This window comes from Myxocyprinus asiaticus, chromosome 17, assembly GCF_019703515.2.
Source record: "Myxocyprinus asiaticus isolate MX2 ecotype Aquarium Trade chromosome 17, UBuf_Myxa_2, whole genome shotgun sequence".
NCBI classification, from domain to species: Eukaryota; Metazoa; Chordata; class Actinopteri; order Cypriniformes; family Catostomidae; genus Myxocyprinus; species Myxocyprinus asiaticus.
In genome coordinates, this window is record NC_059360.1 from 31,777,906 (window position 1) to 31,790,524 (window position 12,619).

Below are 12,619 nucleotides of genomic sequence, written 5' to 3' on the forward strand. Positions count from 1 at the left end.
AGCCATTGAAGTTCATGTACATGAGTTGGTTGGCTTGTTTTAGGTTTAGTGCTTTGTTTTTCTGTTTTTTTCAGCTAACCCAGGTGTTTAAACAGTCTCACTTTTAATGCCATGCTGGCAAATACCAATGTATACAGTATAAATTATATCAGCTCTTCCAACAATACACAATGTTTGAGGAGGGGAAAGTTGTAAAAATGATTGAATGGTAAGTACAGATATTGATTTGGCATTCACTTATGCTTTTTAAACTGCTGCAAAGCTTGTATTTACTCAACATGAACGAAAACAAGACAGAAAAGTGTTGGATTCACAAGGTTTTGCTGGACTCCCTGTGCCAAGCTGACTCAGACCATGAGGTCAGACCTGGCTTACACAAGAAGTCATGCCTTTTTAATGAATCTCAGTTTCCATTATTTGCTCACTACATACATGCAAAGCTGTTCATAAGCCGTGTCCTGTTACCATGGCACAGTTTTATCCTCTTGTATATTGGTTTTTATTAACTTTAACAAGTAGGTCTATCTTGTCAAGATCAGATAGCTCATCAGGGACAATAGGCGTGTTTGATGAGTGTCAGTCACAGGGAGCTCAGGTGTCCTGATCAGTTTTGTTTTGTTGTCATCAGACTTGGGACAGGTGAGGCTTTGTCTAAAACTTCACACACAACTGAGGATAATGAAGACGTTTGCTTTAAATCAGGGGTTCTCAACGGGAGCATGTAAAAAATGGGAAGGGGTGAAAACACATCCGCAAATTCCGCTTGCAACCGGGCAGTGTCTGTAAGTGAGAGGTGGTCTCCACAAGGGACCGGGGTGAACGAATTTGGTTTGGGATTCACCTCTGGCCCGAGCTCCGCCCTCTCCGTAACTACCATCGCCAAGGCTACAGGCACCGCCTCCCTTCATGGTTTGAGGAGGTTGAGGTGGTAGATTTGACATGCCCCTCCCCTATCCATTTGCCTAACCTCGTAATCGAGATCTCCAACTCATCGTGTGACCTCAAAGGTCCTTGCTACTTGGCAAGTAATTTGGAGCTCGAAGTGGGCAGCAATACAAGCACTTTATCTCCCTGTGCGAATTCACGTAGTCGAGTGCTCCTGCCGTAAAGTCGGCGTTGCTGTTCTTGTGCTTGGAGCAAATTCTCCTGTGTTACCTGCCCCAAAATGTGGAGTATTGCTTTAAGGTCAAGAATGTATTGAATTTGGTTCTTACTATTCGAAGGTTTTTCCTCCCAAGCTTCCCATATGACGTCGAGCACACCGCACGTCCATCGCCCAGTAGCTCAATGGGGAAAACCCTGTGGAGGCTTGCGGGACCTCTCGTACTGCAAACAACAGGGGTTCGAGCCACTTATCCAATTTTTAGCGTCTTCGTGTACAAACTTACGAATCATGTTTTTCAAGGTCTTATTAAATCGTTTGACCAAACCGTCAGTTTACGGGTGATAAACGCTGGTGCGAATCGATTTAATGCCTAATAATTCATATAGTTCGCATAGTGTATGTGACATGAATGTTGTGCCTTGGTCAGTGAGGATTTCCTTTGGAAAACCCACTCGGGAGATAATTTGATACACGGGGTGGAGAGAGAGAAGAGGGAGAAGAAGAAAAAAACACTGCTTTGCTGGCTCCTGGAAACGCCGCCATGTAGTCCCCTGCCAGTTGAACGGCCTCTTCCAGCGACACCAGGCGGTGACACTGGACCCATTTGGACGTTCCTCGAGGAAGCTGGGAGACAAACTGCTCCAGTACCACCAGATCGATGACGTCCATGGTAGTGAAAGTTCGGCCGTGCTTCCCGAAGCTCAGGGATCTGAAGAGCTGACAACTCTGATCGGGGCTACGACCAACCCATTGCTGGATGACTTTCCTCAGATGATGGTAGTTAAGGAGGCTGGCGGTGGGAGTTGCTGTACCACTAGCTGCATCTCCCCGGAGAGTAAGGGCAATAAGAGGGTTGCTCACTGGTCAGGAGGCCACTTCCATACCTCTGCAGTTTCTTCAAATAAATTGAGGAAGGCCTCCGGGTCGTCATTCGGCCCCATCTTTATCAGGGTCAAGGGTGGGGTGGGGTCCAGGGGGATCGCAGCACCAGCCCCCTCTCTGGCGATCAGGCTCCGTAACACCTGCCGGTCCTCCGTTTGTGCCTGTAGCAGGACTTGGAAACGCTGTTCCTGCTCCAGGTGTACCTCCATGAGGGCTTGATGCTGGTTTTATTAGATGCTGGCGAGGGTCTTGAAAACTTCGCCCAGCAGTGAGGACTCCATAATGGCGTTCTCCTCCAAAGCCGGGTTTTCGGCACCACTGTGATAAGACTGAGTTCGTGGGCAATGGAGGAGTTAGGAAACAATTAAGCACACTGCACACTCTTGGTCTCTTGGACTCTTCACTCAAACGAAAAACACTCTCTGAGCACAAATTCTCAAACAGGCTCTTAATAACAAACTCTTCAAACACTCTTGTGGTCTTGTTACAAATACCACTGTTAAAACTATAAAATAAATAATTAATTAATAAATGAAAATTTTCAAAAGGGCATATGCAAAATACACTATTTTTAGAAATAGACTGAGTGACTCCAGCCAGGTCTCCTAAGCAACCAAATTAGCCCGGTTGCTAGAGAGGGTAGAGTCACCTCCTCGTGATCACTATAATGTGGTTCGCTCTTGGTGGGCCGCATGGTGAGTTGTGCATAGATGCCGCGGTGGATGGCGTGGGCCTCCACACACGCTATGTCTCCATGGTAATGCGCTCAACGAGCCACGTGATAAGATGCGAGGGTTGACAATCTCAGATGCGGAGGCAGCTGAGATTCATCCTCCACCACCCGGATTGAGGACTTAGAGCAAATTGGGAATTGGACATTCTAAATTGAAAAAAAAAAAATGAAAAGAAAATAGATGAAATAGAAATGTGTAAATCCTAAAAAAAATAGGCTAAAATATTTTTGTGTATGAAAAAATAACTTTGTTACAGATAACCTTACTGTTGTTGATATGAGTACATTTACATCTGCATCCAACTCAAAATCAATGTTGTAATGTAGAATGAGCATTCAGTGGGACAAAATATGCACTATTATTGGTCTTTTCACTTATTTTAGAAATATATGAACAATATCACTTTTATTATTAGTTTCCGTCTTCACATTTTCATTTTATAGGCCCCAGATATAGCCCTTCATCTGCTTGAATTCAAGAAACGCAAGTGTACAGTAACACAACTTCACAGCAGAAGGGAAGGAGAACACAGGGAAGCGGGTTTTCCAGGCTCAGGTAAGACTTTTAATCGGCCATTTCAATGCTTTACAACTTCACAAACTCATCAGCTTCACAGGCACGTAGTTACTTAGACACATCAGCTTCACAAACACAACAGATTAAACGCAACAGCTTCAAGAGCACCGTGGCCTTCCTTGTGCCAGACTCTCTCTCTCTCTGCTAGTCGCGTGGCTGCTTATATGCCGCTCTCCCCATGCACACTGGAATTAGAGACAGGTGTTAAACATAATCTAGCTCAGGTGCAAGTGCCCTTACCACTTTCTCTCTCTCCGGACGGACGCTTGACCACGCCCCCGCTGCCACAGCAATGTTTGGTCTCACATTCATGACGCGCAAGCCTGCTGAATTTATTAACACGACTTTAAAATTATGCAATGCATCGAAGTTGCATTGAGCAAATTAAGCAAATAAAACAAATATTGAGTTATGTGTTTTATGTTTTTGGTACAACAAAATATCCGCTTTCAAATTTTAGAATATTAGTAAAGGTTTACTTTCTGTTTTCGAGCTGTGAACTAACATAGTGACTCTAAGAAAGCTTCGAAACATCTGTAAGTCATTGCTGGATACCCTTCATGCTAGTTTGCATGCCAGCCATGGTAGTAGTAACCTTGGATCCATGGTTATGCAAAGAGTAAACTGATTATAGCATTTGGTATGCGCCAGGGTCCGACATGGATCATAGGCTAAAAAATAAAAAAAAAACACAACATTTTATATTGAGAAAGAAACAAGTTTAAAGTGAAGAGAGACAGAGTTTTAAAAACAACTTTTCACAACTTTGTTATATACTTCTCACCCTCTTTCTCTTTTCTCACCATTTGTAATGTAAATAAAATTGACAGTTTACCCATGATGACTTTTCACTTCTCTCTTTCTCTCTCTTCAGCAGGGAAACCAAACCAATCTATCTTTTTCTCGGGAAATTGGAGTTAAAGGGATCTGCCAATAACCCTTTGTTAAGTCCAGCATTGAGTAAAATTGATCTGCGCCCAACTGAAGGGAGGTTTGGTATGGATGAGGCCCTTAATTAAATCTTTGTTAAAATTTTAAGGAATATTCTGTGTTCAATACAAGTTAAGCTCAATCGACAGCATTTGTAGCATAATATTGATTACCACACAAAAAAAATTTGACTCGCTCCTCTTTTTCTTTAAAAACTAAAACAAAAAATCTCTGGGTTACAGTAAGGCGCTTACAATGGAAGTGAATGGGGCCAATCACTACAAGAAAGTATAGCCACACGACATAAACAGTATGCATGTTATCATGATTTTAGAGTGATCAAATCACTTACTAACCTTTTCTGTGTAACGTTATAGCCAATTTTACCACTTTGTCGCAATGACGGTGTAATGTCAACAAACCCTAATACGATGATTTAAATATCTTAACAGCTCAAATAATACATGAGTTTTAGCAGAAAAATTAATGTAAGTACTTTTATAAAAAATATAAGCTTACATTTCTGTCTTTAAACCCTGCAAAAATTGGCCCCATTCATTTCCATTGTAAGTGACTCACTGTAACTTTGATTTTTGCTTTTTTTAAAGAAAAGGTGGGATGAGTCTAAATTGTTTTTTTGTTTTTTTTTGGTAATCAACAATATGCCTTAAATGCTGTCAATTGAGCTTAACTTGTTTAAACCAAGAATATTCCTTTTAGATGGTGTCACAGTAAAGTATCCACACATGCGGACGTGAGAAATCAGAGATGTGATTAAAAACAGATAATACTGCACTGTTCTGCTGACCCAAGTTATTGAATCCTACTGGCGTGAGTTTGTTGCTAAAGTAATAATTAATAGTCAACCAAGAGGGGAAAACAGGACAGGAAGACTGTGTGTATGTGCAGGGACATCTTACTGTTTTGAAATTAATGATATTATGCAAGCCTTAACCATGTCTTGTACATTGGGGGGGATAGAACCATTTTGGTGGTGGGGGGTCACAGGTGTTGAGGTCACAAACATAATGGTCTTCTTTGGTCGTTTAGTCCTTTAAAGTAGTGAAATTGCTGAATGCAATAATTTTCTGAAAAAAGGCTTTAAATGTGATAAAGGCCCAAAATGTTTTGAAAATACAAGACTTCCACTGTGTCTGCTAGCAAATTTTCAGTCAGCTTACCATTCTATTCTTTGTGCTGTCTCAAAGAAAAGACAAATAAATTTGTATTTCTTTTCATCATTGATGTATCTGTAAAATAACATGAATGTGTTAGCTGGCAAAAAAATAAAAAATAAATGACTCACCCTCTTAGGAATCTTAAAATCTTCAAGAATCTTTATGCTGCTCTTTTCTACTCAGTGCCGCTCACCATGCCAGAGAGCTGCCACTTTGGACCATGTTACAGTGAAAATGGCTGTGTTTGCAATGGCACACTTCCCATACTACTTTAACTGCTTCAGCCAGATCAGTCTATGACAGAAACGATAAGAGTATGTAGTGTGCCACTTCAAACTCAACCATGATTGTTTTCAGTTTACAGTCAATATAATCATCACAAATATGTGCGATTACAGTCAAATGATGCAAACTTTATTTCCAAAAGCGCAAAGTATGAAGGCTGTGTTGATTTATTGTACTTTTTTTATCCAGCCACAGTATTTTCACAATGAATGCATGCAGTCTTCATTTGTTAAAGGAATAGTTCACCAAAAATGAAAACTCTCTCAACATTTACTCACCCTTATGCCATTCTTCAGCTGAACACAAATGAAGATTTTTAGAAGAATATCTCAGCTCTGTTTGTCCTTACAATATGAGTGAATTGGTGCTAAAATTTTGAAGCTCCAAAAATCACATAGGTCAGCATAAAAGTAATCCATTGAGTCCAGTGGTTAAATCAGTGTCTTCAGAAGTGATTTGATAGGGGTGGGTGAGAAATGGATCAATATTTTAGTCAATTTGTACTGTAAATTCTCCTCCCTGCTCAGTCATTCTCCACTTTAATTTTAACTTACACATTCATCTTCTTTTGATTTTGGTGATTCACATTCTTCATGCATACATGCCCTACTGGGCAGGAAGAAGAATTAATTGCAAAATGGACTTAAATATTACTCTGTTTCTTACCCACACCTATCATATTACTTCTGAAGATTGGATTAAACCACTGGAGTCTTATGGATTACTTTTATGCTGCCTTTATGTTCTTTTCTGAGCGTCACAATTTTGGCACTCATTCACTTGCATGGCATGTACCTTAATTTGTGTTATGTGTGCAAACATCATTTGAAGTCTGCTTGTGATTAAACCACTAAATCCAGCAGAAACTGCAGCATTATATGTTAAAGCATTATAAGAGACATCACTGCTTTCAGCTCACAGTGACTGGCTGGTGCCAATCGTTCCTCATGTGCATAAAGCCAAGGAATTTAAACTTTTTTGACGCTCTCAACCGCCCTCAACGCTTTCTCTGCACCGTTTGCTCAAAGCATGCCAGTGGAAACGTAAGGTATGTGTGACCGAGCATTAACTAGATTAGCAGATTTTGTGCTTAGCTTCAATGAGACCTGCCTTTTTTGATTTGATTGGCTATCTTAAAATGATACTTTTTTAAACCATTATGTAATACCTATAAAAACTTAATAACAATTAGACATCTTTGCATAATGGACTGCAGCAGAACAGCAGGTATGAAGAGTGTAGTAATTCAACTATTGAGTGCTGTTAAACACTTAGGCTTAAAGTTTTTAAAGGTGGAGGGTGTTACGGCCCTGATATTATGGAAACATACTGTATCATAAATGAAATAAAATGTTAAAGCATTATAAGTCAAATAAGTAAAATGTCAAACCTACTGCTCTCTTTGACATTTAGTTGACATTTTTAATATCCAAAGCATCCTACACTACAGTCACTGAAAAGACAGCCCCCCTGGGGCAATGTAAACTCTCTACAGTTCATGAAGCTGGTTTGTGATCTCAGGAGGACCCTCTAGTTTCTGAGTCATGTCTATGTGAGATTGAACCAATCTCTGTGTTAGCGACCCATATTCTTTGCAGTGAGGTTGCCATCTCATACCACATGACTGTGTGGTTTATAAAAGAGCAGTCTATGCAAAGTCTGGCCCTGTCATCTAGCATATATTGGTGCATCCTACACACTAGCTCAGGAGTTAAATTTAACTAAAGATGCTTTAACTGACAAACTGAACACCAGTAGTTGAGGGTGCTTTGAGGTTTGAAGAGTGTAATAATTCAACTGTTGAGTGCCGTTAAACACTTTAAGCTTAAAGGTTTGATGTGTGTGTGGGATGTTAAGTTTAAAGTACTATGACTTAACCTCATCACTGGTTTTTGGGCAATGTAGTCATCTAAGCAAATCTCCTCTGACAACACTCTCTGACCATCTCAAATACACATTAAGAACACTCAAATATCCACTCACTGAGCACTTTATTAGGAACACCTGTACACCTACTCATTCATGCGATTATCTAATCAGCCATTTGTGTGGCAGAGGTACAGAGATTTTGCATAAAATTATGCAGATACGGGCCAGGAGCTTCAGTGAATGTTCACATCAACCATCAGAATGAGGAAATACAGTGTTCCTAATAAAGTGCTCAGTAAGTGCAGATTAAGCTATTGTCATCAAATATTGTCAACTTGCAAAACACTAATGACCAAAGGTCTTATTGCTGTTAAAGGTATTACTTCAGTCCCATAAAAGCACACTGAGGCTGTTATCTCTGAGAATTCCCCTATAAGCCAAGGCTCATCCAACGATAATAAAATTCAGACAAGAATTTTTCTGGTACTGTTTAAGAAGTCTTAGAAAAAGTTAAAAACAAGTGTCATCAGTAAACATTTTCATGCTTAAAGTTGAGCCACTGTTTCTGTTGAGTCCTGTTAAATATTGCAAAGCTATAGTGGCAGGTAAAATTTGACTTTCAAAAAGTCAATCTCTATCTGGAGTGTTCCCAGAATAAAGACTAAATGGCTAAACATTTATTGCCCAGTTCTGTGTATTATACAACTGTTTGTGTACAATTTTGTATATGTATGAACAGACCCTCCTACGGTTCAATACTACAATTGGGTCTAAAATAAATAGTGTATTACATTTAGACCTATTTTAGGCCATCCCTCCTGTGGGATTTTGATTTTTTTGTGGAAGATATTTTTAGGAAAATACATCCATTGAGGATTCACAGCTTGTGACGTGTGTGTGTGTGTGTGTTTGAATTTCAAAATATCAGTAGTGTGGGTGTATAGTGTTGAGTGTAAGAACTGCATTGCTCACAGTGTGTTTACAAGCAGTGCTCGAATAGATTCCAGTTTTATGGGGGGTATACTATATTTGTTATAATGCTTTTAGCTGTGTGTGGTTGAAACAAAGATCAATAATAAATAAAATATATATTTTCAGTCCGGGTAATGCTACATATGCGAGAGATATGTCATTATTATCTTTACAAAAAATTATAAAGAAAAAACAAAGACAAAATATTCTCAGACAATGCTTATTAAAAAATTAATGCTTTAAACTGTGATTTAAAAAAAAATGGCAATAGTAAAATAGTAATAATTTAGTACTTCTTCCTATATTTTGCTTCAAAATATTCAGTATCATATCCCAACTTCTGCATAATTGTTCACACAATAAACTGAGTTAAGTCTACCAATATAAAAATGTTAATCCACAAAGAAATACTGAGAACAAAAATCCCTTTGCTGAATTTTGCTTGTGTACATTTGCTTCGTACAGTAGAATCCTTAATGTTTTTTGCGAAGCCTGTAGTCATAGAGACGGTAAGGAAGAGAGCATTATCATCACCAGGGGAGACAGAACCACGGAAACGGAACGAGGGACACTGAGTGTATGTTCTGTACACAAGGCTCCTCCTTGAGCCTTTTCAAAGAAAACCCTCCTCTCTCTTTCTGATTACTTGTTTTAAATTATGTAGAATTGTTCCAAGGCAAGCCCATACAGAGACTTTCTTTCATCTCTGAAATGTTGGAAGGTTTGTTACTGATCTTCTTCTTGTTTCTGTATCTTTATGATAAATGGTTTCATGTTGTTCATGTGTGCTTGAAGCATGTCAAGCTCCCCTTGGATGAATACAATACCAAGACCTACAAAACCTTTTTACCACACAGATACACAGAGCAAAAGGCAGACTCTTCTTTTCCATTTGAGACCATTAGCTCTGTATCCTCCTGAGGGTTGTCTTTTTAATTGACATTAAGCGCAGACTATTAGGCTTAATTTCCTGCAGTGTCTTTGTGGCATGTAAAACTCATCATCTAGGCTGTCCGTTGTCATGTATGCATGAAAGCTAGGAGTGTGGTGGTGCTTTCAGTTATAGATGTTTATTTCCAACACATTTTGAAAAGGAAGTATAATTATCTTTCATTTCCACAGGAACTTTTAAGGAATATAATACATAAAGTTACTGTTTACAAACAAACACTCCACTTCCAGGTTCTTTTAGCAGCCCAGAAAAAAACTGCCTTCAATGCACTTCACTCAAATTGAGTTGAAAAAACAATGCTGTTTGTGGGGTTGAAACCCCCCATTTCCTACATTATTTGAGATTTGGGCTTCTTTAAATTTCCATCAGGATCGTTGGAACAGGAAAAACAGGATTTGACATAATTATATTTCACAGATCACCATCGTGTTATCGCATCTGCTCTATTAGACCCATTTGACCCGCAGCTGCTGTTGGTATATTTGAACTTTTTTTGTGGAAATGGTGCAATCAGTATGACAAGTATGAGGTCAAATATGATCTACGATGATCTTTTACAACAATAGAAGATCTAACAGTACGAACCAGACCCCGTCCACCATTGCAGCGCATAGGCTGCTGTTTGTGAAAGATTATGCAAAAAAATAAATAAATGTAGGCCCAATAATGCTAAAATTATGTTTTTGCATTTATTTTGAATGCAGTCACTCATTAAACCAGCTGTTATTAAGTTTGAATGTTGAATATTATATAGTGAAGTTAAATATTATTTACTGTATATGGGTTAATAATTAAAGGAGTAAGCATATTGCATGTCTGGTGGTAGTTTTCATTTTTATGCCACATTTCTGAGACTTTAGAAGAGTGTTCGACATAATCATACAGGCCTATTGAACAAAGTTAAATCTTGCTTTCCTGATAGTTCAGAAATAACCTAAAAATGTTTTCTCTGTAAACCAAAGATATCCATTTATAATAAATGTTATTAACATAAACAAATATAATAACATTATATAATGCATAAAAGATTATTAAAACTGCAGTGCTGCCCATATCCACCATTGAAAAATGCCAATCAAAGGAACCTAGGAAGTGCGGTTGCCTGTGGTGTGATGTCATGGTAATTTCATCTATGGCTTGTCATGTGTCATGATGTTCACAATTATAGACTTACACTGCAAAAATTAAATTCTCGCTCATTTTGTATTGGTATTTGTGTCTTGTTTTCCAGTAAAAATGTCTAAAGATCCTTAAAAATAAGATTTCCTTAAGAAAATGGACATTGTATTTTGGCTTCACTATACGCAAAGCATAATTTAAATTAATTTAAACCAACTGATCTCAGTTCAGAAGACTCTGGGATGTCAGTAATTGGTTAAACTTTTGACGTACAGAGTCATGTGACAAAACAACATGGCGCTGATCACAGTGGAGTTTGTCTTTGAGAGAAATGCCAACAAAACTACATCTGGTAAGAAACCTAATTACGTTTAGCCATTGAAACCTGCTTAAGTCCAAAGATCAGAATCTCTAGTTTCATCCGATATGCCATTTTTCAAATGTGAGCGATTTATCGTGAAATGGAGCGCTACTAAATACAATGTACACTAATGTGTACTTCAGCGCATTTTTCCATCAGAAATCCTATATTTAATGTGTAGTATCACATTGAAAATTTGATACCAATGGGTTCATCCAAAAGCTGAAAAAATGTTGCTTTCAGAGGCTTTATATGGAGTTAGGATGAAAATAAAGTGCATTTTGAACTGTTCTGAGACCAGTGCAGACAGACAGCACTCTGGAAGTTAAGTCATTCACTAAATAGGGAGCAAGGGAGGATCCTATTGCTTTCTATGTAGCTAAGTGCATTCACTCCTAAAATCCGACCAAAAGTTCCGTTTAATGTTGCAGATGATGTTTGAACCACTAAACATGTTTGGCAGACATGAGACAGTGTTAATCAGTACATAGATTCAGAATTTATAGTGTATAATTTTATTTAACATGGTTGTCAGTGATTGGATGATGTTGGCCATTACTTTGAATCAGTAATAATTATGCTAATTTCTAATGTAATGTCTGTAATGTCTCAGAACATAAATAACACTCCTGGAAGCATAATAAACAATTTGATTTAAAAAATCTGACTTTCTATAGCTTGGTGTTATTTACAATTTCACAACATAGTCCCGCTGTCCACATATGTTGCCATACATTTTTAGGAAAACTATTTTTCTAATAGTTTTAGAAAAGATAAATTATAGAGGGTAAATTATATTTAGAAATTTTCTTGCTGTGTGGGACTGTGAACATAAGTGAATATGCAAATTCATTGTCTTTTTCTGATAACTGATGACTGCTCTGAGCTGTCAGAATTGATTTGCTTGCCTTATTTGTGTGTTCTGTTTCCAGAGGCAACACCCAACACACACCCAAACACACAGAAGGTGAGAGAGAGAGAGACAGCATGGTTGTGTGTCAAATTACCACAACTTTGACAAATCTTTCTACACAATCTGCCACATCTTTAACTCATTAGCACTGATCAATAATGCACTGCTCCCAGCACACAGGCTTCATCTTACTGTCAGTGTTGCTATGACAACTTAACTACCATAATGGTATGGCACCACAGAGGGAGATGAAAAGATCAGCCAGAAGAAGAGATCAGAAAAAGATCAGATTAAAAAATGGAAACTATTGGATCACGAGGGCCATTCATGTCATGAAAATTATATTATAATTTGGCATTAAGATATCAACACAGACAGACATAACTATCTTCCGACCACTGTAATTCAGTTTGTGCATCTTATCCCCATGCAATTTAGCAGATGCCTTTTACAATAATAAACTATCTCTGGATCTGTCACCTTGAGGAACCTGTTGTCCTATGTCTTGCTAAAGAGCACAATGTTGATACTGACATTAAACCTTATCTGGAACAGAACCTACAAAATTTGTGCTACCACCACCATCTTTTTAGAGTAGTTATATGTTTTTTCTCCTTTTCATATTTCTTCTTCTTCAGTTACTTTCAATTAAGGCCATAACCTTGTCAGACTCATGGTCAGTAGCTCATTGTCTTTTGTAATATCAAACTCGAGATATGACGGATCTCCATGCTGCTGACTAT